At 41.2% G+C, this 27,430-nt stretch overlaps 1 protein-coding gene across 1 annotated transcript in view; it reads left to right on the plus strand.

Moving 5' to 3' along the window:
- The first annotated feature begins 260 nt into the window (after window positions 1-260).
- Window positions 261-27,430, plus strand: part of DYRK1A (dual specificity tyrosine phosphorylation regulated kinase 1A) — a 146,595-nt gene continuing 119,425 nt past the window's right edge. The window contains exon 1 of the mRNA XM_038581475.1: window positions 261-277. The gene's annotated coding sequence lies outside the window, so the exon portion shown is untranslated. The remainder of the gene's footprint in view (window positions 278-27,430) is intronic.

The following is a 27,430-nucleotide window of genomic DNA, read 5'->3' on the forward strand; positions in this document are numbered from 1 at the left end:
CCCGCCGCCGGGAGCCGGGGTCCGGGGACTGCGGTATTTGCCGGGGAGGGGGCTGCCGCCTCCCCGGCCCCGGGCGCCGCTGGAACCGCGGAGCCGGACACGGACTGCGAAGGCTGCGGCTCGGCCGGGAGCGCCGGCAGCGCCGGGAGCGCCGGGGGCGGAGAGACAGGCGGCCGGGGCGGCGCTGGCTGCGGAGGCCGCGGCGGGAGCGCAGCGGCGGGAGCCCGAGGCTGAGACTCACCGGAGGGAGCGGCGCGAGCGCCCCGCCATCGTCCCGGTGAGTGTCCGGCCCGGCGCCCGGCTCCCCCCCCCCCCCCGCGGCCTGCAGCCGGGCCCGCGCCGAGGCCGGCCGGGCGGAGGGAGGGACCTGCCATTTTAGGAGGAGGCGCCCGCGGCCCGCGGCCCGCGGCCGGTCGCCGGGGGAGGGAGCCCGGCAGGCCCGGTCCCGGAGGAGAGGCGGGCGCGAGCGAGCGGAGGGCAAAGTTGCGGCGGGCGGGAGCCGGGGCCGCGGCCTCCCGGGAGCCGGGGCCGGGGCCGGGGCCTGGCGGGCGGGCGGGGGGGGCCGGGGAAGCGCCAGACCTTCACTGGTCGCCCGGGCGGAGGGGAGGAGGTTGTCTTCCTCCTCCTCCTCCTCCTCCTCCTCCTCCTCCTCCTCCTCCTCTTCCTCCTCACCCTCTCCCCCCAGCTCCTCCCTCGGCCCTCCTCTCGGTGCCCCCAGCAGCGTGGGAACCCGCCGGGGCTCTCCGCAAGGACAATGCCCGGGCCGCGGGATCGGGGCGGCCGCGGGGCGAGGCGCGGCGCCCGGGGAGGCGCTCCGGGGCGTGTGCTCCCAAGTTGCGCCGGGAGCGCGGGGGAGGCCGCCGGCCCGCCCGCCCGCCCGAGGTGCGGCGACGACCCGGCCGGCAGCCGAGCAGCCGAGCAGCCCGAGCAGCCCGAGCGGCGCCGGTGCCCGGGAGTGCGCGGACCCCGACGGGCAAACCCGGCCGCGGCCACAAAACTTCCCGAGTCTTATTTGCAGCCCCCCCTCCCCCCCGCTCTCGCGTCGACCCACCGCCGCTGCCGAGGAGCCGAACGCCTGGCCTAGCGAGAGGCCCCTCCCTAGCCTGAAATAGTTAAAAATGGCTCAAGGAGCGAGCGAGCGAGCGAGCGAACCCCGACTGGCTGGCCCGTGCCTTTTGCGTCCAACCCTAGATTACACGGACCTTGTAATCTAGGTGCAGCCCGCGGATGCCAGCACCATTTGGTTTCTGGAATTCCGCCCGAGTTGTCAGAAAATACCCGGTATAGCATCGTTTTCACACTGATTTTTTTTTTCTTTTTTTTTTAAGATTAGGATGAACAGAGAGCCAGCCAGGCAGTCGTCTCAGGGCTTTACGTGTATGCACTCGCTTTTCCCACTGGTGGGAACTGTTAACCCATTTCACAGATGAGGAAACTGAGCGGTGACTCACCCAAGGTCACACAGCTGGGACTCCAGGAGCTGGAGCCCCTAGCCGGCCTGGGCTCGTAATCACTAGCTTATAACTGATTATTAGAGACGCTGGCAGATTTTGCAGCGATCCGCGTGTAATGACTCAGGGTTCTAACCTAGAGATTGCGCCCCTGACAGTGTTGAGCGTGGAATGAACTTTCTCCTTTGCGGAAGTGGAAAGATGGAAAAGAGACCCTCTTGATGAAACTTGTCAGTCTCTCCCCCTTCCCGTTTCCCACTCCCGGCCCCCCCCCCCCCCCCCCCCCCCCCCCCCGCGCCCATGTAGACAGTTATTGAATGGAAAGACTTAAAAAGATATATTTTGGTGCGTTTTGTTCTTCACAATTAATTTTAATTGTAGGCATCATTTAAGTATTGATGAGTCATAGCAAAGTTTTGTGTAAAAGTTAGTTTTAGGCATTTTAAAATTTTTGAATACGGGGATTTCCTGTATGACCCCCCCCCCCCTTGCACCTTACATATACAAAGTGTTTAAGAATGGATATATTTAATATTTTGATTCTGAGGAGTTTTGATAATTCAGTGGCGTGACCTTTTTTTATTTTCTCAATTTCTCACCTCTTGATTATCTGAGAGAAATATTTTCAGATAGGTTATAAATGTGAGACTAGAACTAAAATTTCATGTGCTAAGATTTTAAGCTGAAGATGATAGTCTCAAAGAAACCAGTTAAGAGAAAGTTTACTCAGTTACAGTTAAGATTTTTAATGTGCACATGACTTACACTTAAAGTACCCCAGTGCTTTTGGAGGATTGGTCTTGAAATAGCCCTGGTGCTTTTATTGGCTGTCCAAATTCATTTAGAGTTCAAACCTTATCAGAAAGTTAAGGACTCCTGTTAACATGTGTACGAAGTTCGATTGTAAGACAGTATAAAAAGTTGATAAGAGGCGTAAGCTCAGATATTAATTATTCTAGGTTACCCCTGTGTAAGTTGAAGGCACACTTTAAAAGTTTTGATTTGAAGGAATAGACTTCAATGAATGGATGGTCATTATTGGTAGGGTTGGGAAATGGACTAAATGATCTAGTGAGATCTTTGTTTTTAGGAATTTGGGATAAAGGTGTAAGATAGCCTCTTAACCGTATTTTAAAGACATTTTGGTGGGACCTATTAGAAATTTAAGAGAGAATTACTGTGTGCTTGCCCTCCAAAATTAACCAGTTAGCCCAGTCTTTAGGGGAACATTCAAAATAAATGAAAATATTCCATTTTAATGCAGTGTTTTGTTCGGGAACGTGTATAGTGAAAAAGACCCTTGATTAGAATTTTTTCCCCCCTGTAGAATGTTGTCAGATGTTTGTCCCCTTAGTTTTATTTATGGAGAGTTACTGTGTTTATGACTTAAAGATAGGGGGTAGGTAGGGAGTGGTAAATTCAGGGACTGGTATTTAAAGAATTTACATATATAGGTTTTTATAGTGCTAGGAGTATTTATCTGCAAAAGCAAAATTCAGGATGGCTTATCCCACAAGTGTACAATGACCTTTGGTATGCATTTTGTTATGAAACTGAAATACAAAGAAAGAAAACGCTAATATGTATCATATCTTGGGTACTGCTTGAAAACTTTTTTTTTTTTTTAAGTAAGAACTAGGTTAGATTAGTCAGGGATGTTTTCACATGTGTGTTTATGGTTGGCAAGTATCTGGTTTTGGGAAGAAAATTTGGAAAGAAGTAACTTTATTATGAGCGTGAAGGGAATTGCCTTATATGTGAGACTGAAAGTAAGATTCATTAGCAGAGGGGGGCTTCATTTGTGACTTCCTTGGTGTTTGTGATAAAAGTTTCAATGTTTTTGCTTTAGCGTTATCTTCTCTCTTACTACAAAGAACTTTCACATTTCTTACACCCACACCCCCAAGCAATCTCTCTCATTCCTCCAAGAAAGAATGAACCATCTGAACCCAGCAAAATCCAAAAACTTCCAGGAAGAGTCTTTATAATGAACTTATTTCTTCCCTGACAAGATTTTATTATTTTCACAATTTTGTCGTATTCCTTATCCGTAGTTTCAACTGTGAGCTAGGAAGCTCTACTTTCTGTTGAGTGTTTTGATGGTTTTACATGTTTTCTATTTGGAAGTAAAGGTATTACTTGGAATTATCAAATATGGTCTCTTGAAACTTAGTACTAACACAGTTTGCCCTGTCAGAAGGTATTGTGTGACCGACGTGTGCAGGAGCACCTTATGTGTGCATAGTGCTAGTCTTTTAAAAGACTTCTTACTGTATGTCATTGTAACTGTTGGGCAATGTTCTGATGGTTAGAGAAACTATGGAAACTCCTAACCCGTGGCTTGTACAATTTTAGATTAAAAATTTGGGGGAGGAGGTTAAATTTTTTTGATTACTTGGGAAAAAAACCCCACCTAATTGTTTTAAGTTACCTAAAACTTCTCAGTTGCCCCTAAGTGAAGAAATCTTTTGAAATCTTGCTTGCAGTGTTAAGCTAGAGCTATAAGATTTATTGTTGGTTACGTGAGAATGAGATACTAGGTTCATAGGATGAAAATAATCTCAGATTCATATTAAGTAATTAAAGATAAGTCTTGTTTCCTCACTTGGTGGCTACAGGCAGCCTTAGTTTGTTTCTTTCTTTTCTTTCTTTCTTTCTTTCTTTCTTTCTTTCTTTCTTTCTTTCTTTCTTTCTTTCTTTCTTTCTTCTTTCTTTCTTTCTTTCTTTTTCTTTCTTTCTTTTTTCTTTCGTCATATGGAAACGACATTGTTTGGAGGTGTTGCATTGGATAGACCAGCTAAGTGTTTTTCAAAAGTTATACTTTTGCTTTGAAATCATGCTTTCAGAATTGTATTACAAATTAAAATTTTCTATTGGAGATGATGACTTTCAGTACTTTGGATATATAAAATGATGTGGTTCCTTGTGGGCATACTCTTTGCTAATGTAGAGCCACTTGGGCTTCTTGACAGTTGATCCTTCTACCAGAGCTATACATCCTCTGTTCTAGAATGAGATTTTCAAAAGTTTACGTGGTACTATTAAAGTTTTGACAAGATATTTTTTTGTTTCAGGGATATATGCTTGTATCTAATATATGAATCATGATAGCCTAAAATGGATTTTTACTCTTGATGAATTGTTGTTTTTTGTTCCCATAATTAAAATGGTTGTATAAATCAATGGGGAGGAGCTTAGGGAACTGGTTTTACATGGAATGAATCTGGTTTTCAACATCACCTCTATTTTACATAACATCTCTGTTCATTAAATAACCCTGCAATCTTTCTAAGTATATCAGATTTCCAGTGACAAGATTTGAATCTTTTTCTTTTTTTAAGTTTTATGGATATCTGTGGCTAGAGTTGGCATCCTAGCATATGTGTTTTGGTAAGAAGCTGCTCTGTCACCCATCCAAAATCTGCATAATATCTAGTTATAGATGGCAGTTGAGGTAGTGTGATGCAGTGGAGAGAGTATGGGCCTGTGAGATGGTGCTGGGTAGAGGCTCCAGGGTCAGGCCGATCTGCAATCTCACTGGCAGTGTGATTTTGCTAAGTATTGGTTTCTTCGTCTGTAACATGGCGTTGGTGGTACTTACTGTAGAGCTCTTGTGCAGATTGAGGCAACACATATGCATTTTTTTTTAAGGACTTTATTTATTTATTCACGAGACACAGAGAGAGGGGCAGAGACACAGGCAGAGGGAGAAGCCGACTCCAAGCAGGGAGCCCGAAGCGGGACTCAATCCCGAGTCCCCAGGATTACGCCCTGGGCCGAAGGCAGGCGCTAAACCGCTGAGCCACCCAGGCTGCCCAACACAAACGCATTTCTTAATAGCCTCCTCCTTTCCATTTGTACTCATCCTTGAGGTCCCAGGATGAATGCTGATTCTCCAGAAAGAGGCTTTCCCCAATGCCCCAGTCTAGGTAGGGTTCCTTAGACATGCATTCTTGTAGGAATCTGCTTTCTTTGTAGCTCTTACTGCAAATTAGCTGTGTAATTATTATTCATACATATTCACAGATATACTTACTTATTTAATGTCTGTCTCTTCCTCTCTCCACTAGATTGTAAGGTCCATCTGGACGGGAATAATTCTTTTTTTTGATCACGCTTCCAGTACAGCAGAGGTATATAAACGTATACGTATACAGAGGATGGAATGAAGAACCTATATGCTGAATCCTGTCCTAGTACCACTCTGTAATTGTGCAATCTTGGGCAAAGTAGCTTCTCCTGAGCTTCAGTGTTTTATATGCCAAATGTGCACAGCACCAGCTGCCCTGCCTAGGATTTTGAGAATGTGGAATGAGATATGATTATGAAGTGCTTTGCAAAAGTTTAGAATGCCATATAAATATAAGTTGGTACAGTAGCAATAATTTCAGTAGTGGGGTTACCCAAGAATTTATAATTAGAGTTTCAACTTTACTGAATTAGTAAGTAGCTATTACTTAATATTTGTTATAAATTTAAACTTTATGCATTAATTAGAACACAAGATTGGGCCTTTGTTCTGATTAAATACAACAGCTTTAACAAGTTTTTTCTCTCTCATGTAAGTGATTTTCAGGCTGATGTAGTGGCTCCATGGTAAAGGGGACTTTGATTCCTTCTGTCTTGCTGTTTTCCTCTTTTAGGTAGACACCACTTTCTGTGTGGTACAAGACCGCTCCCCACCATATCTACCATCTAGGAACAGGTGTGGGGAAAGCACATTCCATGACTTTGTTCACAGGTGTTGGTCAAAACTTGGTCAGGTGGCCACAGTTAGCTGCAAAGGAGGCTGGGATATGTGGTCTCTGGCAGGGGGGCTGTTTGGTTAAAAATCTGTTTCTGCTGAAGAAAAGGAGAATGGGGAATGATGAAACATTTCCTGTCACACTTAAATCTTTTAGAAGAAATATACAGAAAGAAACCTTGGAAAGACAACTTATTACACTAATTAATAAGATTTATTTTCCATATCTGATTATTAATCTTCAGAACTGTGGTGTGCAAATTTAAATAGATCACTATTCAGTATCTGCAATATATATAGTCAGATTAGAAAAAATGTAGCTAAACTTTTAGAAGTGAATGAATTTTGGCTGTAACATTATTTTACTGATTTTTTTGTTAGATATATGGTTCTTGATAGCTGTGACTATATTGTATGTAAACTATTTGAAATCTAAGCTTTTGGATTTTAACAGTTTCCTAGAATGTAATCCTGCTGTGTGTATTCATACCCATATTCTCAGCAAACAATACCGGAATGACACTTGAATCTTGTCAGGTTTTCAGTAACTGCTTGAGTCCCTGAAGTTGCAAGGAGGACGATAGCAGTGATGCTTAGAAATACATTTACTATCCAAGTATGTTCCTCTTAAGTTTTGTGGGTTTGAACAAAGTGGAAGATCTAGGATTATTTGGAACTAGAGTGTTATTCGGTCTAGGCGGAGACCTGAGAAACTAATGGTTCTCAAACAGGCTTCTGGAGAACTTCTCAAAGTTGTGAGACTCCCCAACCCAGATACTTCTCCATCTACAGGGTTGGGGTGATGCTCTGGAATCTACTTTCTTAATTAGGACTCTGAGTAACCTGGTACAGTAGAAACACTTAGAAAAACATTGATATAATTCATCTCTTTCACTTTAGAGAAGGAAGTAGGTGCAAAGAAACTAAGTGACTAACCAGTACCCCAGAGTGAGCCACTTGAGGACTAGTGTATGTTTTTCTGACCCCTGGTTCTTCGTTCTTAATATGAACGTAAAAGTGGACCAAGTACCAGTTGTATTGGGATTTTTTAAGGATATTGGTCATTCTCAAATAGTTTTTTATATGTGAGCTCATTGGTAGTGAATGGATCACTTAATTGTCCTTTTAGCAAATAGTCAAATGAGTATTTAAGGATGGAAGTTGAGGTTTTAAAGGTATTGTTCATGTCAGTGCTGTAGTGGATAGGGTAGTTTACCTACAGCATTAGGGTAGATGATAGGTAGGTGCTAGTCTGGCATGATTAGAAGGAACCAAGGTAGGTCTTCAAATTATTACTTTCTTTTTCATTTGCAGTTTTCACTGTGGAATTCATTTCTTTAGATTAAACTAAGAGTTGGATTCCCTAATTTGAACTGGAAGTATTCCCAGAGGAATGCCTTTTATCTGTGTATCAGGTTAACACTTTATTTTTATGAATTAGCTGGCTGTCATTTGTTTATTTTATTTTTTAAAAAGATTTTTAATTTATTTATTCATGAGGAAGAGGGAGAGGGAGAGAGAGACAGGCAGAGACACAGGCAGAGGGAGAAGCAGGCTCCATGCAGGGAGCCCGACGTGAGACTTGATCCCGGGTCTCCAGGACCAGTCCCTGGGTTGAAGGTGGTGCTAAACCACTGAGCTACCCGGGCTGCCCTGGCTGTCATTTTATTTTATTTTAAATATTTTATTTATTTATTCATGGAAGACAGAGAGAAAGAGAAAGGCAGAGACACAGGCAGAGGGAGGAGCAGGCTCCATGCAGGGAGCCTGACCTGGGACTGGATCCCAGGTCTCCAGGATCACGCCCTGGGCTGAAGGCGGCGCCAAACCGCTGAGCCACCCTGGCTGCCCTGGCTATCATTTTAAACATTGGAGATAGCACCTATGCTAATAAGAGAGCTTTGTGGGAAGGGGAGGGAAGAATCGGCGTGTGTGTCCTTGCTGGAGGAAGATGAAGGGCATGTTTGAGAAATGTCAGCTTGTGGTATAGAGTCCTGGAAAGGTTCCTCTGGTGGCCAGAGGCTGGGAGTATTAGACTGGACTTCTGGCCTTCTGTCACTAAGAGTATTGGTAATGGGACTGTGGATAATTTTGTGCCACTTGATTGAGTGAATATTGGAGTAGAAGGCTTTTTTTTCTTAGCGTTCATCATTTCTATTTGAGGGGTCTGACACCATATCAAATATATAAGGAATCATTCTTATCACCTTGGGAATTTTAGTTTTTAAAAGATCACCAAATAATATCTCCTCATGGTAGGGAGAAAAAAAAAAGCTCAGGCCCTATAGAATGCTATATATCAACCCCCCGCCTCGTGCTCCATAGGTAATAGTTCTTATTTCTCCTACCAACAATGTCCTGTGTGTATATGTGCAAGGATATATATTAAACATTTATTATATTTGTGTTTAGTATGATCCTATTTTTAAAAATTAATTTTTTTTTTTTTTTTTTTTTTTTTTAAGAAACACTAACTCCAATATGGCCCTGGAACTCACAGCTTCCAAGATCAGGAGTCACTGAGCCAAGCCAGGGCTTGTGCCATTGATCCTATTAGTTTTTTTAAAGTGCCTAGACATTGTGATAGATGTGTGTGTATGTACAGGGTCTGTGCCCTTACCTGCAAACTGGATCATGCTAAACATGGGTCATGCTTAAACTGGATGATGCTAGACACATAGATTTGCATCTTAAGCATCTTGGTCGGTTTTAGAAATACCTTAGTATCAGCTGATAGCTTCCCTGTTGTTCTTAATGGTTAGAAAGTATTCCATGTTACGGATGTACCACAGCTTAATCAATCTCCATTAAAGAACATTTAAATTGTTTTGTATTTTTGTTTTAAACAATTCTGCAGTGTGCATCCTTGTACATACAGCTGTGTCCTGCGAGCCTTAGCCACATGATATATATTTCTAAGGGAAATTGCTGGTTCGCCAAATATATGCATATTTGGATATGCCTTGCCAATTCAGTAGCACCAATTTATATTTCAGTCAGCAGTGTTTGAGAGTTCATAGTTTCCCAGATCTCACCAACACTGGTGTTACCAGAGTTTTAAATCTTTGTCAGTTTAATAGGTGAAAATGATGTCTAGTTGTTTGGATTTGCATTTCTTTAATTATGAGGGAGTTGGAAGATTTTTAGTTGTACTCTAAGTCTTGTACTTTAATAATGAAATATTCTTTGTCAGATATATGATTAAAAATATTTTCTGATTTTCCTGTAGTTTTTATTCTGTTGAATGAAAAACTGATGTTTTGATAACTTTGTAGATGCTTGCAATTGTAAATGCGTTGATAAATTGTATAAGGGAATTCTTATTTTCCTTCAGTCTTATGTATGAGGTATGTGCATTGTGGTGGTAGAAGCTTTGACTACAAAAGTAAAATTTGCTTACCTGTGCTGTTAGCGTTGAGATGTGTGTCCAGGTGCCATCACCATAGGTAAGACCATGGCTGCTAACAGTAAAAGGTATTGACATTGAAAGAACTAGAAGAAAGCCGTAAGGAATGCTGGGGATTTGAGCATGCCTGGAGGAGAAGGGACTTGAGTCTTGGTAGAACCTAGGGATTTGATAGTCTGCTAGAGAGAGAGGGTCCTGGGGTGGCAGGGGAAGGATGGGGGGCCTCAGGAGAATGACAGATTCATGGGCCACGGGGCCCAGAGTATCAAAGGGCATGTGTGAGAGGTTCTGGAGGAGGGAGAGGGACGGTGACACTGAGAAATGAGTGTGGTGGGTCTTAAATTTATGAGGTGTTTGGGGCCATTGAAGGTGTTTCTCACCAGGGCTCTGGTGACAAGTCTGGGTTAGGGAGATGAACACAGTGAGGAGAAGGGCCTGGAAGGCAGGCTCATTCTAGGTGTATAGGCATGAAAGAGTAAGAAGAGGTAAAAAGTAGAAGTCAGAGGGGAGAGCCACGTCAGGAGTGCCTTAAAAAATTCTCAGTGATTTAATTTTCAAAGAACAAGTGAATATTTCTGGGTTCAAACAGCAGTGTGGCCAAATTTTTGGACCTAGAAAGGAGAGGATTAAACATTGGTAGCAGTATAGTTTGGGAATGATTTGTTTAATGGAGCAATTGAGTGAATTTCCTCCTGAGGGCCTGCAAAAACTGTTGAACAGAAGATCGAATTATTGCTGTAGTTGAGACTTCCATGAGGGACAAGTGGAAGCCATTTGGAGCACCATTAAAGATGAGCTTGAAAATGGAACAGTGGGAGAAGGCAGTGTTAGAAGATGTGAATCCGGAAAGAAAAAGATGTATCATGATACATGGTTTGAAAAATACAGAGTAGTGGAACATGGGAGAGAGTTAAGTTTATTCTGAGTGTCTTAGTATTTTCCTAAATAATACCGTATTCTCTTTATTTTCACAAGTATTCTTACCAGGAGACCAATCATTTAAAAAGCGTTTATCTCTTGAGGTGTTTAGAATTATTTATTGAGGACCTACCAATGCCAGACATGGAAGTGTAGGGCCTGGGAATCAGTTCTCCAGCAAAGCCTAAACTGTGCCATCACAGAAGTTATGATCTGTTTGGGGGAAATCTTTAGTAATCCCTAGAGTAGGCTTACTGACTTCATCTAGAGTAGACATACATTTTCATTGAAGGGAACACAGAGCACATGAAACTGAGTAATTTTTTTTATTAAATATTTTATTTGAGAGAGAATGAGAATGAGTGGGGGAGGGGGAGAGGGAGAAGTAGGCTCCCCACTGAGCAGGGAGCCTGGTGCAGGACTCAATCCTGGGACCATGACCTGAGCCCCCCAGGTGCCCCTAAATTGAGTAATTTTTGATGTTGCTTTTTGAAGGTCAAATTTTTGTCTCATTTTAGAGTCCTTTTGACAGTTAATTTTGAGTGAAAGTTTATTTGGGTATATAAATAGGACTCCAGTCTTTAAGACAATTACTGTGTGCTGAAAAATTTGTTCTGATTTGATCATTTCCCCTTGAAAAGTACAACTGTCATCTCAGTAGTGGTTTTTTTTTTTTTTAACTTCATCTTTACATCAAACACATTCATTACTGAATGACATTACTTCCGTAGTACAAAAGCTTTTGTAAAAGTTTTTTCAAAATAGCAATGGTAGGAAAATTATTAGGATCTCATTTGAGTACACGAGAATCTAATTTCACTTTTTGAATTTCTCTATGATCATTCTGTGGTATAGTTCAAAACGTCAGTGAAGCTAGGTGAATTTACCTAAGAATTGGCCTGAAGGCCCACAGTTACTCAGCAGTATTAGAATCAGCTATGCAGAGGGAAGAAATTGAAGATGAGAGTCTTAGGATTCGTGAGAGACAGCTTGGAGGAAGCCTTCTTGCTGAGTAAGACGAAGATCCAGACATCGAAGGTAAAGGATGTAGGCATATAAGGAAAGTCAAAGAGTAAGGAAAATTCAGTGGGATGGACAGGAATAGGAATGGAAGAGCGATTTGAGCCAATGAATAAGAATTCTTTGTCTTAAAAACAAACAAACAAACAAACAAACAAACAAACAAACCTGTTTAATAATACACTGTGACTTCTAGAGTAAAGACCAAACTAGTCACATACAGGACCCAGTACCTGAATGAGGTGGCCTCCACTCACTTAGACAGTCTTACCTTCCTAGGCTCTGGATTCTATCTTCTCATGTGCTGCTGCTTCAACCCGCAGCCATCTCCTTCCTTGGAGTGAGTGAACCTCGTTTCCTCCAGCACATACAGCCTAGATTTTATTTTCTCAGGGAAAGTAATCCCCCCCCCCACACCCATCACTTCTTTTTTAATGTGTCATGTCTTCTTGTAATTTTCCTCCATAGTGCTTATTATAGTTGATACTTTTTTAAAAAGATTTTTATTTAGTTATTTAGAGAGAGTGAGGGGCGGGGGGGGCAGGGTAGTGCAGTGGAGGGAGAGAGAGAGTCTCCAGCAGACTCCATGGTGAACATGGAGCTCTGTCTCACAACTCTGAGATCATGATCTAAGCTGAAATCAAGAGTTGAACTCTTAACCTGAGCCACCCACACGCCCCCTACAGTTGATAATTTTTTAATGCTTATTTAATTTAATGTTTTTGAGAGAGTAGGGCAGTGGGTGGCATCAGCAAAGGCTTGGCACCATAGTAAGCACTGAGTAAACATTTGTTGAATGAATCAATGAACTGCATGTTTTGCTCTTTACTATTTGGTGTCAGGGACCAAAGGACTATCTTTTAAAATTTTATTTATTTATTTATTTACTTGAGAGAGCACCTGAGCCTGGGGGAGAGGCATGGGGTGGGAGTGGGGGGTCGTGTAGAATCCCAAGCAGTTCAGAGCCTGACTCAGGGGCTCCATCTCAGAACCCTGAGATCATAGCCTGAGCCATAATCAAGAGTTTGGTCCAACTGAACCATCCAAGTCCCCCCAGAGGACTATTTTTTTTTTTTTTTTTAAGTTTTATTTATTTGAGAGACAGTGAGCAAGTAGGAGCACAGGAGAGAAAGCACAAGCCCTGGGTGGGGGGGGGGAGTGGAAGAAGCAGACTCCCTGCTGAGCAGGGAGCCCAGATGCTGAGATGCTGGGTTCGACCCCAGGATCATGACTTGAACTGAAGGCAAGATGCTTAACCAACTGTGCCCCCCAGGTGCCCTAAAGGATTATCTTTTTAAAGATAGGAATGGAAAAATTTATAGGCAGGAAAAAGTTATTTACTCATGGAATAATTTCACAAATGCATATGAAGTACCTACTGTGTGGGAGAAGCCAGGTGTTAGGAATATGGAGTAGAAACATTGTGTCTTTTTAGGATTTATTTATTTATTTATTTATTTATTTATTTATTATTTATTTATTTATTTATTTATTTATTTATTTATTTATGATAGAGAGAGAGAGGCAGAGACACAGGCAGAGGGAGAAGCAGGCTCCATGCACCGGGAGCCCGACGTGGGATTCGATCCCAGGTCTCCAGGATCGTGCCCTGGGCCAAAGGCAGGAGCTAAACCGCTGTGCCACCCAGGGATCCCTAGGTTTTATTTTTTAAGAAAGTATAGTTAATAATGTTGTATTAGTTAGATTGTACCTTTTTAAATAAAGGAGCACATCATTTTAGTAGTTTATTGAAATAGACACATTACTTAGTGTTCATTTGGAGTTTTAAATTGTGGAGAGAATCGGCCTGGATATCTTTCATGATTCTTAGCCAACAAAGTGAGGTCCATTCAGCAGTGACCTCTAGGGCAGCCTGGGTGGCTCAGCGGTTTAGCTCCACCTTCCACCCAGGGTGTGATCCTGGAAACCTAGGATCAAGTCCCACGTTGGGCTCCCTGCATGGAGGGAGCCTGCTTCTCCCTCTGCCTGTGTCTCTGCCTCTTACTCTGTGTCTCTCATGAATAAATAAATAAAATCTTAAAAAAAAAAAAAACCCACAAAAAACAAAACAGTGACCTCTAGGATGTCAGTCCAGCATTTGTAGTAGCTGTTAGGTTCACGTTAGGATCACATTTAAAACAAGCTCTTGGGATGCCTGCGTGGCTCAGCGGTTGAGCATCTGCCTTTGGCTCAGGATGCAATCCCAGAGTTCAGGATCCAGCCCCAAATGGGGCTCCCTGCATGGGGCCTGCTTCTCCCTCTGTGCCTCTGCCTCTCTCTCTCTATGTCTCTCATGAATAAATAAACAAAATCTAAAAAATTTAAAATAAGCTCTAACTTTGACTTTATCTAAAAAGTGACAAAAAATTGAAGAAAGTGGTTTGTTTGGATTTTGGCGTTAACCTTTTTTTTTTTTTTTTTTTTTTAAAGATTTTATTGATTCATGAGAGACAGAGAGAGAAGCAGAGACACATGCAGAGGGAGAAGCAGGCTCCATGCAAGGAACCTGATGTGGGATTTAATCCTGGAACTCCAGGATCACGCCCTGGGTGGAAGGCAGGTGCTAAACCGCTGAGCCACCCAGGGATTCCCTGGCTTTAACTTTTTCAAGTTTGGACAACAGAATGAAAATGATTGGGGAAGTTCATTTTATGGATGGATTTTCAAAAGAATGAGTCTTGAGTTAAAAGTGACTGAAGCTGTCCATCTTGTCAGATGAATGAGCTTTTAAAAGCTTTTAAGGGCTTTGTTAAAATAGTTTTGAAACCTTTCTCAGTAACTAGTTTCTATAGTAAATATTTGGAAAAACATTCAGAAATATTGAGTGGGTAGTGAAGCTCTGCTCTCTGAGCCTGGCCCTGTGTTAGGCCCTTGGGACATAGTGAGTCCCATGGGCATATAGGGTCTTTGCCATCATGAAGTTTTTCAGTCAGGAGCTCACTGGAGAGAAATGTAAAGGAAACCAGGCTTGTGTTCAGGGTGAGCAATTTGTTTGTTCATTTGTTCCTTCCTTCTTTTTGTTTGTTTGGTTTATGTTTTGAACTTAGTTTTGGTGGCAACATGTTAGACTACTTTAAGCTACTTGTTGCTTTATTTTTGATAACATAGGAGTTAAAGGGGAGAACATTTATAATACTATGTAAAATAGAAACTTGGATCTTCAACTGTTGGCAGATTTTTAAAAAAAGTTTAAATCAATGGGTTCATCCTCTTAAAAAATAAGCTACTATTAAATAATAATAGTAACAATAGCTGTTATTGAGTGCCTGCTATGAGCCCAACACTCTACATATTTATTATTAATATTCTCAGCAACTCTGTAAGGTGGTTGGTAGTATCTCTGTTTTATAAGCTGAGAGACACACAGGGAAGTAAATTTGCTTAAGGAAGGATAATCACAGCAGATTGCATGTGCTGTTTCTAGGTAATAAAAAACCCAGTGAACAGTTAAGTGTCCTAAAGTTAAACATAGAAAAGAAAGAGAAACATAGACCTTCTATAATCCATTAATTAAAGAAATAGATAAAAGTTCTGGTATACTGGGATTGATGTCATGTGGTACTGGTGCATTATTTTTTCAGATAATAAAAATATCCGAAGGCTATCTATGTTTGGGGGAGTTCTTTACCTTAAGGATTTGGGGGTAAGTAGAAATCTTCAATTTTGAGAGCTAGTTGTTCACTTTCTCTGCAACTTTTGGAGTTGGGATGCAATCACATGACCTGGAGTCACCACTCCATCACCTCAGAAGCTAGTCATTTGCAGAAGCAGGCACTTTGTGGAATCTGTTCTGCAGTGTGAGGGGGATGGCAGCTACATCTGTTTTCCAGAGGTGGGCAGTGACAAAGATTTACCTGTACCATTTAGTTCCTGGTGTCACTATTGTCTGTACAAGCTGCAGTGACTGAATCCTATGTTGTCTCCACTGGACCAGATCTGTGGTTTGAATTTTGGGTGTTCTTGATTATGTAGCCTTCAGCCTGGCCCTCCTGGGGTTTTCTGTGAGTTACCTAATATGCTTTAATAACTTCCTTTTCAGTTTCAACAAAGTCAGAGTTAGTTTCTTTTGTTTGTAGCTAAACCTTTACTTAGATGATGCTAATTAATTAAGGTAATTGACAATTCTGAGGAACTCTCCAGGGTTGGGGTTACCTGCATCTAGATTAGAATTTATTAATGGGAAGAGTTCATAGTATTTATTAAGTGAAATAGATACATGTAGTTTGCCTATTGATTTAATGGATTTGCTGATTTAGTGCCTATTCTAGGCCAGGATATATTTTAAGTATTGGGGATATAGGAGTGACAAGATAGACAAGATCCCTGTACTCTCACAGAGCTTACATTCTGTTTTAAATGTAGAATAAGCAAGAAAGCAAGCAACGAGGACAAAGAGTGATAAATGCCATGATAAAAATAAAGATGGGATAACTTAATCGACAATGTGTGTGTGTGTGTGTGTGTGTGTGTGTGTGTGTGTGTGTGTTTATGGGCTGTATCTTATAATACATTTAATTGTCAGGAATCATGACTTAGGTTTTTGACTATGAGGCAGTAACATTCTGAATTTACCAACCAACCATAAACAGCTAGGAATCTGGACAAAATACATGAAACAAGTATTTTCAGATATTTGAACAATAGGCACTGCAGATCGGTGATCCCTGACAGAGGGAGAGCAAACAAGTTGAGCTCTTTGATGGCCCAGCTTTCTTCTAGAGAAGAATTTTCAGATCTCTGGGCAGGGAGGGGGATCCCAAATAGAGCCATTTGGCCTCATTGAGTTGAGGAAGCAAAGATTGGAGCTGGAGGAGGCCAGGATGGTTCTGTTTTGAGGAGAAGGCTTCTGGAGACAAGGGAACTATGCAGTGAAAAGAGTTCCATAAGTCTTCCTAGTGGTCCTCTTAAATGTTTTGACTGCATATTAATCTGCTGTGCACATGTAGGATGCAGTTTCATAAAGAAACAGTTCCTGGGGAAGGAATCCACTGGGAAACTAAGCAGAACAATTCTCAGAGCTCACATAAGTCTGGGAAATATTTGAGTGCCTTAGAGCCAGAGTAGAACTCCTTAAATTCTGTGTTCATTGAGACTCCAGAAGGATCATGTCTTAGTAGTGGGTCTAAATTAGTCTTAAAATAAAGGCTTTTCTAGACATGGCTGGAAAATTCTTGAAAACAAGCCTTGAAAGGAGCAAACTAATTGGAAAGTAATGTGATTTCCTGCAAAGTCCAATACTCTTTAAATAAATATAACAAAATCTAACACTTAACAGTTTAAAATGTCTGGCATTCAATCAAAAATTACTAAATATGTGTAAAAGCAGGTTAATGTGAGTTATAGTCAGGCTGTCAGTTGAAACCAACCCAGAACTGACAGGTGTTAGAATTGACAGGTAAAGACACTAAAACAAAACTGTATTCAGTCTATGTTCAAGAAGGTAGAGCTGGGAAAGGTAAAAAAGAGACCCAAATACAGCTTGTAGAGATGAGAACTATATGTGAGATGAAAAATACACTGGTTGGTATTAATGGCAGATTAGATATTACAGAAGAAAAAGAATAGTGATTTGAAGACCTAGAAAAATCAACAGAAACAGGAAGAAATGATAGATAATGGAAGTAGCAGACAGGGTTGTTCAAATGACTGCCAAAAAATGCAGGGTCAGATTGTAGTTAATGTTGGCATCTTCACAAGTGAGTTTTGCTTTAAAAGAATGATTGTGACTGCTACCTGAATTTGGCTTAATGTGTAGTTAAGTATAGTTGATAATCACCATTTCAGTAAAGCACAGGGATATGATGGAAGAACTTTATCATGCAACAGTTAATTTTTGATATGTAACAGTATTCCCACAAAGTTACACACTTAAACATACATTTATGATCCCACAGTTTTTGGGGTCAGGTTCCTGTGTACAACCTAGCTGGGTCCTCTGGTTTAGGGTCTCGGCATGGTCAAGAGGTTGACCTGGTCTGTGGTAGCACGTGAGGTATGACTAGGGAGAGACCTCTTTTAAGCTCATTTGGTAGTTGGTAGAATTCAGTTTCTTGTCCACTCTTGGATCGAGGGCCTCAATTTGTTCCCGCCTGTTAGTAGGTGGCCGTCCTTAGTTTCCTGCTGTCTGGTCCTTTCCAGCATGCCCACTTTCTTTATCAAAAGCAGTGAAGGAGAGTGTCTCCTTACAGGACAGGTGTGCAATCTTACATATCCTACCTGCAGAAGTGACATCCTTTCCCTTGTATACGCTTGGTGAAAAGCAAGTCACAGGTCCTGGTTCAAGGGGAAGGGTCTGCAGCAGGAGGCCACGTCTTGGGAGCCATCTTAGAATCTGTCACAGACAGTACTGAGGAGTGGTGAATAGTGTGTTCTGTGGAGCCTCATCTAGATGCCTGGCTTTGAATCTTAGCCCTGTCTTTTCCCAGCTGCGTGAACTCCTGAGCCTCAGTTTCCCCATCTCTATAGTCAGGATAATAGGTACCTGCTATTTATACTATTGTGAAGGATAAGTGAATGCATATAACATGGTTAGGACTTTGTCCTCCTAACTCCTATTTCTCTTGTTAGTCTCAATCTAGATGTCACATAGTTAGGGAAGGGAAGCCTTCCCTGTCTCCTCTGACTCCTCCTTCCCTCCTGTCTAGGTTAGGTTTAAAATGCCCTCAACTTTTTCTTTTCTCATCCTTTCACACGTGTTCCACCTGAATTTTATAGCTGTGAGGTGATTTATTTATTTATTTAGTATCTGCTTCCTTTAGACTTAGACAAACTGCTTGAGAGCAAGAGTTGCGTCTGTTTTGTTCACGGCTGTATCTTCAAGGGTTGGCACACAGAAAACTCTAAATATTTGCTCAGTGACAAAGAATGAGGTTAAAATGCATGTATTTCTTTGAGAGTGCATTTTTAGTGTCCACATACTGTGTTCTCCCAGGTTCCGGAGCGGTCAATCTAAAAGAGATTCTCTATTGTTTGCAAGACTGTAGGGTCTAGCGGTGGAGACCGAGGCATAATAGTCTTAAAACTGATTGTAAGGGTTTACAGAGTGGACACTAAATAGTAGTTAACACACACACACACACACACACAAACTTAGAGGCTGAAGGATGAGGACGTTAATAAAAATCAGTCCTAGTGGGTCAGAAGCAGAAAACATGGTAGGGAGCTTCTCTTCTCTGTGAATGTGCTCTGCAGACCACTCCTTGAGATGGTGTGGTGTGGAGGAAATAAGTTTGGAGACAATCACCTTCTTGAAGCTTTACCATGCACATTAGCATGTTATGGTGAACTCCCTTCTCCCCTGTTACTATAGGAAGGGGTGGTCTTTATTAAGCTTGCTCTGCACAGTGTAAACATATGCATACCACAACTCACTAAGGTATTATTTTTATTTAACAGATGATAAAATTTAGGCTTAGATGTGAAGTAATTTTTCCTAGTGGTTGGTGAGATAGGATTCAAACCGGGCTCAGCCCTCTGAGTTATTCTATATTGCTTCTGTGGAGTGTGTTTTAGCAAATACGAGATTAATTTCGTGAGAGCAGGAACCATTTATATTTTGTGCATTTTGTGACTAGGACTAGAATCTTGCTTAATACATGGCTGAATGTTGGGATTCTGGTATTTTATTCGTCTCTGCTTCCCAGGTTGAATTACAGTTGACTTTTGAACTGTGTGGGGATTGAGGGTGCTGACCCCTTGTACGGTTGAAAATCCACATGAACCTCTTGACTCCCCCAAAACTTAACTACTAATAGCCTACTGTTGATTAGAAGCCTTATCTGAAATATGAATAGTTGATGAACAGATATTTTGCATATTATGTATATTATATATATATTTTTACAATAATACCTATTTCTTTTTTTTTTTTTTTTCAGTATTTTCTGGCCTGTGTAGTTCATCTGTTTTTTCAAATTGTTGCAAATCTCTTAAGACTTTTTACAATATATTGGAAAAAAAATCCTCATACAGGTAGACCCATGCAGGTCAAAACCCCCGTTGTTCAAGGGTCAACTATAGTTGTAGAACTTGAGAGTTTGGTAGATAGCAGCTAGTGAAATCCAAACAATGTAATGCACAATGAAAAGTAATCTTATGTTTTCACTTTGTGTGGTTAAGTAGAGTTCTGTCCCCCAGAAGAAACATCTCTGTTGTCTTTGTGCCTCTCCTGTCACTTTTGAATTTACTCTGTTACCCAGCCCTCTTTTTTCTCAAATAGTTTTCAATTAAGTTCTTTCTTCACGTTATTGTTAATGACCTTCCACAGATCAGATCTTTTGCCTCTTTTCTGCTTACTGCATTAGTTTTCTTAAGAATTTCCAGTTTGGCATGCATCGAATACTACTGAAAGATTTCTAATGAAGAAAACTGTCCCCAGGCACACCCTCAGTAGTTCCTCTTCTGGTCCCCAGAGCAGGTCTTGCCAAACTTTGACACCCCAGGGTCTGCACAGACATGGTAGGATAAGAGAGGCCGTCTGGGTGTCTTGAGGTCTTTAGGGGATCTCAGCACATCTGAAACATTTATGGCATTGTGTGCCCTGCCCACTAGTTGGTAAGCTCTTTTACCTCAGCTCTGAGCTCGCTCTTGTATTTTCCCCTCTAAAATGCTATTGTACCACTTAGGATGCTTTTGGATGCAGGTACAGAGATGCTGACCCAAACTGGCTTCAAATAAGAAAAATTAACTCGCAGTTGGACATCTAGAGGTAGGAGGACGGGCTCTAGGGCTAATTGATTTATTTGGTGGCACAGTAACATCTTCAGGTATCCAGTTTTTCCATCTCCCCCCAAGTAATTGGCTGGCTACATGCGCAGAGTAATAAGTCTACAGTGGTTTGAGGAGTTGTATCCAGATACAACAGTGTCCAGAGAAAGAAGAGAAAACTTTTTCTTGTAGCGTTATGAAAATATGGAAATTTTGCCTTGAAATTTTTTGGCAGACTTGTCCCCTGGGTTATGATTATTTCTGAAACACTGACCCTGGGATTATGTTTAGATGTACTGGGCATCATCGTGGAGCTGGCCACACTTTCCCTGAACCACACGCCTGACAAGGATGGTGTGCAAATGAGTCCTGAACAAAATCGGCTTCTTTTACAAAGGAAGGGGGGAGATTAGAGGCTGAGTAGTTAACCCTGACCCTAGTTTTGTATTTAATTTAAGATTTTGGATTATTAAAAAAAATTGTTTTTTTTTTTTTTTTGATTATTATTTACTGACTTCCAATTAAGGTGAATTATTTAACTTTAACCCACCTGCCTTACACTTTTCTTGTTCCATATACCCACTGTAGTTAAAAATTTTTTCATTAAACATATTCAGTGTTTAATTATGATTATGTTCACCATGGAACTATATTGTATACTATGATTACATTTCCCTCGTATAATTTTGTTTTTCCTGGAATTAACAATAGTCTAGAATTTCCGTTTGCTTTGTTTTCTGTCTTGTGACTGAAGTTTTCCCATACATTCCAATAGCCTCTCAATATAGTCTTCTGTGCAGATATATCAGATAACTAGTTGTCCTGGTTCCTACTCATATCCTCTCCACCTGGGAATCTTCTTAGAGGCCTCTTCATCAAGCCTCACTTGTATGAAATTCTTGCTCTGTGGGCCTAATAGTGTTCCTTTTGCAAATCTCCAACAGGTATGAGTCTCTGTTTCCTGGTTCTCTGACCCTTATCTTTGCTGTTTTTATCTTTCATTTAGCTGGAGTACATCTTTCAGTACTTCTTTTGAAAGGGTGCATGAGAGACTAATTTTTTGAGATGTTGTCTGAAAGTATCTTTTTTTTTTTTTAATTTTATTTATTTATTCATAGAGACGCAGAGAGAGAGAGAGGCAGAGACACAGGCAGAGGGAGAAGCAGGCACCATGCAGAGAGAGCCTGACTTGGGACTTGATCCAGGGTCTCCAGGATCACGCCCTGGGCTGCAGGCGGCGCTAAACCGCTGCGCCACCGGGGCTGCCCTGAAAGTATCTTTCATCTGCTTTCCCTGTTGATGAAAAGTTTTGGCTCATTACGGAATTGTAGTTTGAATATAGTTTTTATCGGGAACTCCTAATGTATTACTTCATGATCGTCTAGCTTCATATAGCAGATAGAATTTGTGTTCTGGATTCTGTTAAAGCCAAAAGTATGGAAAAGTTGGAGAACATAATGAGCTTCTATATATCCGTCACTCAGCATCAACATTTATCAACTCATGGCCACTTTCAGAAACAACAACAACAACTGTATTCCTGTCTTCCCCCCTCCTTCTGTTTGAGTTTTTACAAAAACCCAGGTATATAATTTCACTCATGAATGTTTCAGTATGTATCTCTGAAAAATGACTGATTTCTAATCTGTAATCCCAGTACCATTATCATACCTTGAAAAGATTAACAGTAATTTTTCATGTACCCAGTAAGAGTTCAGATGGCCTTGATTGCCTCATAATTACATATTTTTTAAACATTTTATTCAAATCAGAATCTAAGTAAGGTCCATAACTTGTCTTTGATTGATTGATAGATCTCTTAAGTCTCTCTTAATCTGTTGGCTGCCCATCTGCATCTTTTTTTTCCTCCTTAGCTTTATTTGTTGAGGAAACTGTCCTCTGTCTTGTCTTTCCTATAGTCTGGGTGTTGTTGAGTGAGTCCCAGTGGTGTCACTGACATCTTCCCTTTCCTTTTCCCTTTCCCTTTCCATTTTCTGATACTTGATGGTAAGATCTAGAGGCTTGCTGAATTCTATTTGTAAGTCTTTGTCTCTTTTTCTTGGGGAGAGGAGTGGTAAGTGGGGGAAAGTACTACATTACATGGATGATACCTTTCCTTTTGGAGGCACACTATCTGACTTTCTGATGTTAGCAGTCATTAAATACTGCATGCATCCATTAGTAAATTTTGGTCCTTTTTATGTGACACCTCTCCCACCTTTTTTTGTTCTTGTTCTCTCTCTGGAAGTTTTAAGGATCTGTTCTTTACTCTGGTGTTCTGAAATTTTGCAGTGCTGTGCTTTGGCATGGGTGGTTTTTTTGCATTGGACTCGTCCTTTTACTCTGTAGGTACATATTCTTTATATCTGGGAAAGTTTCTTTTTTGGTGTTCTCAAGTGACATACAGTTTTGTTATCTTGTCTTTTTTCTGGTAGAGATATTTTTCAACTTTTATCTTCCATCAGGGTTATCTTTTGTTCTTTGCCTTTTTTTTTTTTTTTTTAGCATTTTGTGTTTACTTCATGGGTACGTGTATTCTTTTACTGATTCAAGCACATTGATAATATAGTTTAAAGTTTACCACTCCCCCCTCCCTCCCCATGGCATTGTCTCCGTTTCCTCTGGATTCCGGTTTTCCTGCTTGTTTTGATTTCTGCCTTTAAGTGTTGGCACCTTTTGTCAAATATTTGGCCATTTTGGGGCTAGTGGCATTGACTTAAGGGAGTGATAAAGCTGATGGAAGCTCTTTGTGAGGGATGAGGCTTGCTTGTTCACTGAAGGCTTATTAGTATAGAAGATTGAGGAACCTGGGAATGTGAGTATCCACAGTGCTTTCACTTAAGGGCTCTGGATGTTGACTGATTGAAACTAAATTCTGTATCTGGGGAAAAAGGACTGTGTATTTCTGTTGCTTTGCTGGTGTCCTGCAAGCAGAACTGGGGAAGGGAACTGGAATCCACTGTTAAGACTTTTTTTTTTTTTTTAATTTTTAAAAAAAATTTATTTATGATAGTCACACAGAGAGAGAGAGAGGCAGAGACACAGGCAGAGGGACAAGCAGGCTCCATGCACCAGGAGCCCAACGTGGGATTTGATCCCGGGTCCCCAGGTTCGTGCCCTGGGCCAACGGCAGGCTGCTAAACCGCTGCGCCACCCAGGGATCCCTACTGTTAAGACTCTTAATGGATTCTCTTTTTAGTCTTGAGCCTCAAAACTATTCTCTGTTGTGCTTGATATCTCTAGGTATAGAACCTTTGTTCATTTTCCCTCAGAGATTATGCCTCTGGTTTCTTTGGAGACATGGTAGTTGCCAGCCTGGATGGTGTTTGGTCTGCAATTTGAGATCTTGCTATCTTTAATTAATTTACTTTTTTTATTGAAACAAACTCCGAAATCTTGCAGGTATAATGGAAATAACTTTTATTTCCTGAACTGCTTGAAAGTTGTTGGCATGATGTCTTTTCTTTTTTGAATATTGTAGCATGTAATTCCTACAAACAGGGACATTCTTGCCTAAAAGCAATACAGCCACCAAAGGCAGGAAGTTAACATTGATACATTACAGCTGTCTGATCCCTAAGACTCCATTCAAGATGTGGCAGTTGTCCCCTGAGTGTTCTTTATGAGAAAAGGATACAGTATGGGATACTTAACACACTTTATTGTCATGTCTTTTCAACTGCTTTGATCTAGAACCGTTCCTCAACTGTTCCTTTTTTTAGGTCGTTGATATTTTTGAAGAGTACAGGCCAATTATTTTATAGACCCCATAGTGTGAGTTAGTTTGAGGTTTCTTTATATTAGATTATATGCTAGTTATCTTTGCAGGAATATCTTGGAATTGGTGATATGGTTTTCCCATTGCATTCTGTTAGGTGGTGTATTACAGGCTTTCTGTTTCTGCTATAATAAATGATAACGGATTCAGGAATCCAAAATGGAACTCAACTGGGCTCAAATCGGAGTGAACCAAGATGCATTTCTTTTGGAGACTCTCCAAGAGAATGTTTTCCCTTACTTTTTCAGCTTCTAGAGGCTGCCTGTACTCTTTGGCTTATGGCCTCTTTTTCCATTTTCAAAGCAGTGACTTTGGGCTTTGTTGATTTCATGCTGTTCTGATTATACTGGGCCCACTGGGATAATCCAGGGCAACCTCTATATTTTAAAGTCATCTGATTAACAAATTTAATTATTTCTGCAACGTTAATTCCCCTTTGCCCTGTGTAAAGTAACTTGTTCACAGGTTCTAAGGATCAGGATGTAGACATCTTGGGTGGGTGGTGGTGGTATTATTGTGCCAACTATATGTGGCATAGGATTTCAAATTGTCCTATTGCTGATAATGTTCACTTTGATCCACTTGAGTACGGTGCTGCCTTCAGACTTCTTCAGATTTTAAAGTTACCTCCTTTGTAATTTTTTAAATTTTTAAAAATTTTTATGATAGTCACACAGAGAGAGAGAGAGAGAGAGGCAGAGACACAGGCAGAGGGAGAAGCAGGCTCCATGCACCGGGAGCCCGACGTGGGATTCGATCCCGGGTCTCCAGGATCTCGCCCTGGGCCAAAGGCAGGCGCTAAACCGCTGCGCCACCCAGGGATCCCACCTCCTTTGTAATTAATGTATGTTTTGTGTAGAGGTGCTTTGAGACTATGTAAATATTCCATTAGTAATCAGACTTCTAATTTATTCATTTATTTTATTATCACTGTGGGCACCTGATTTCCTGTTTTATGCATTGAGTGATAATTCATATTGGTGATAATTAACTTGAGTGCTCTGGTTGTCCAGGATTTCATTAGTAGAAGCTCCTTCAAGTTGATGTCTGTGTCCTTTTGGGCTCTCTCCTGTCCTATTTTGAACACTTTCCAGGCTTACCTTGAATTTCTGTCGCAGCCTTGGGATTGGAATTGGCCATTTTCCAAGGAACCCTGTTTTTGTTTTTAAATAATGCTTTATTTTGAAATAAACTCACAGGAAGTTGCAAAAATGGTATAAAGTCACGTGTACCTTCTTTGCCTAACTTCCCTCATTGATGAGTTTTATGTTGCCCTAGGAGTATATAAAATCAGGAAATTGGGGATCCCTGGGTGGCTCAGCGGTTTAGTGCTTGCCTTCGGCCCAGGGCGCGTGATTCTGGAGTCCCGGGATCGAGTCCCATGCCAGACTCCCTGCATGGAGCCTGCTTCTCCCTCTGCCTGTGTCTCTGCCTCTCTTTCTCTGTGTCTCTCATAAATAAATAAATAAAATCTTAAAGAAATCAGGAAATTAATACATTAGGTGCATTTCTGTTAACTGGACAATAGACCTTATTCAGTTTTTATTATTTTTTAAAAAAGATTTTATTTATTTATTCATGAGAGACACAGAGAGGCAGAGACATGGACGGGGGAGAAGCAGGCTCCCTCTGGGGAGCCTGATGTGGGACTAGATCCCAGGACCCTGGGATCATGATCTGAGCCAAAGGCAGACGCTCAACCAGCTGAGCCATCCAGGTGCCCCTTTATTGTTCTTTAAGCCTGCATTTATGTGTGTGTGTGTGTGTGTGAGTGTGAGAGAGTGTGCATGCACTCACATGTAGTTCCATAACTTTATACCATGTATAGATTTGCGTACCTACCGCCACAATCAAGATAGAACTGCTAAAAAAAAAAAAAAAAAAGGATAGCACTGCTGTTCTGTCACTTTAAAAGAGCTCTCTTTTGCTATGCAACCCGTTTATATTCCCAACACTTCCACAACCATTAGTTTATTCTTTGTATCCGTGGTCTTGTCATTTCCCTATGTTATGAATGGAAGTATATAACCTTTTGAGATCAACTTTTTTTTAACTAAGCATAATGCCCTTGAGGTCCATTTAGTATTGAGCATATCAGTAATTAATTTCTTTTTATGGCTAAGTGGTATTCCATCTTATAGATGGACCAGGTTTGTTCAACCATTCAGCTATAGCAGGACATTTAGGTTGTTTTCCCATATTTTGTGTAATAATATGAATAAAACCATTTTGAACTTTTAAGTACAGGTTTTTGTGTATAAACCTGTTTTCATTTTCTTGTAGATGCCTGAGAGTGTGAATCCTGGGTCATATGGTAAATGCATGTTTAGTTTTGTAAGCAGCTGTCAGACTGTTTTCCAATGTCTTTACCACTTTCTGTTCCCACCAGCAATGTATGAGGGATCCCATTTCTCTATCATTCTAACTGTCTGGTGTTATTATTCTTTGTCATTTAGCTGTTACATTAGGTGTAGTGATATCTTAATGGTGTTTTTTTTTTAACATTTTATTCATTTTCTTTTTAAGATTTTTATTTATTTATTCATGAGAGACCCAGAGAGAGAGGCAGAGACACAGGCAGAGGGAGAAGCAGGCTCCATGCAGGGAGCCCGATGTGGGACTCGATTTCATGTCTCCAGGATCATGCCCTGGGCTGAAGGCGGCGCTAAACCGCTGAGCCACCCGGGCTGCCCCATTTTATTCATTTATTCATGAGAGACCCAGAGACATAGGCAGAGGGAGAAGTGGGCTCCCTGTGGGGAGCCTGATGCATGGGACTCATTCCCAGTATCCCAGGATCAAAACCTGAGCCAAAGGCAGACGGACACTCAACCACTAAGCCACCTGGGTGCCCCCTCTACTGGTGGTTTTAATTAGCATTTCCCTAATGACAAATGATACTGGATATCTTTTCTTGTGCTTATTTGCTATCTCCTCTTTGGTGAAATATCTATGCATGTCTTTTGGCTATTTTCTGATTGGATTTTTTTTTTCCTGTTGTTAAGTTATGAAAGTTGTTTATATATTCTAGATGCAAGGTCTTTATTGGGTCTGTGGTCTGCACATGGTCTCTCCTAGTCCGTAGCTTGTCACTTCATCCTCCTAGCAGTTTTTTTCAGAGCAAAAATTTTGAATTTTAATCAAGTTCAGTTTGTTAATTTTTAAAAAAGATTTTAAAATTTAATTTTATGATTATTTTTTTAAGATTTTATTTATTTATTCATGGGAGACACACAGAGGGAGGGACTTAGCAGAGGAAGAAGCAGGCTCCCTGTGAGGAGTGGTCCTCCAGGATCACGCCCGGTGCCAAAGGCAGATGCTCAGCTGCTGATCCTTCCATGCGTCCCAGGTTTATTTATTTTAGAGAGAGAGCACACCTGCGTGAGTGGAGTGGCACAGGGAGAGGG

This window comes from Canis lupus, chromosome 31 (genome assembly GCF_011100685.1).
Source record: "Canis lupus familiaris isolate Mischka breed German Shepherd chromosome 31, alternate assembly UU_Cfam_GSD_1.0, whole genome shotgun sequence".
Classification (NCBI taxonomy): domain Eukaryota; kingdom Metazoa; phylum Chordata; class Mammalia; order Carnivora; family Canidae; genus Canis; species Canis lupus.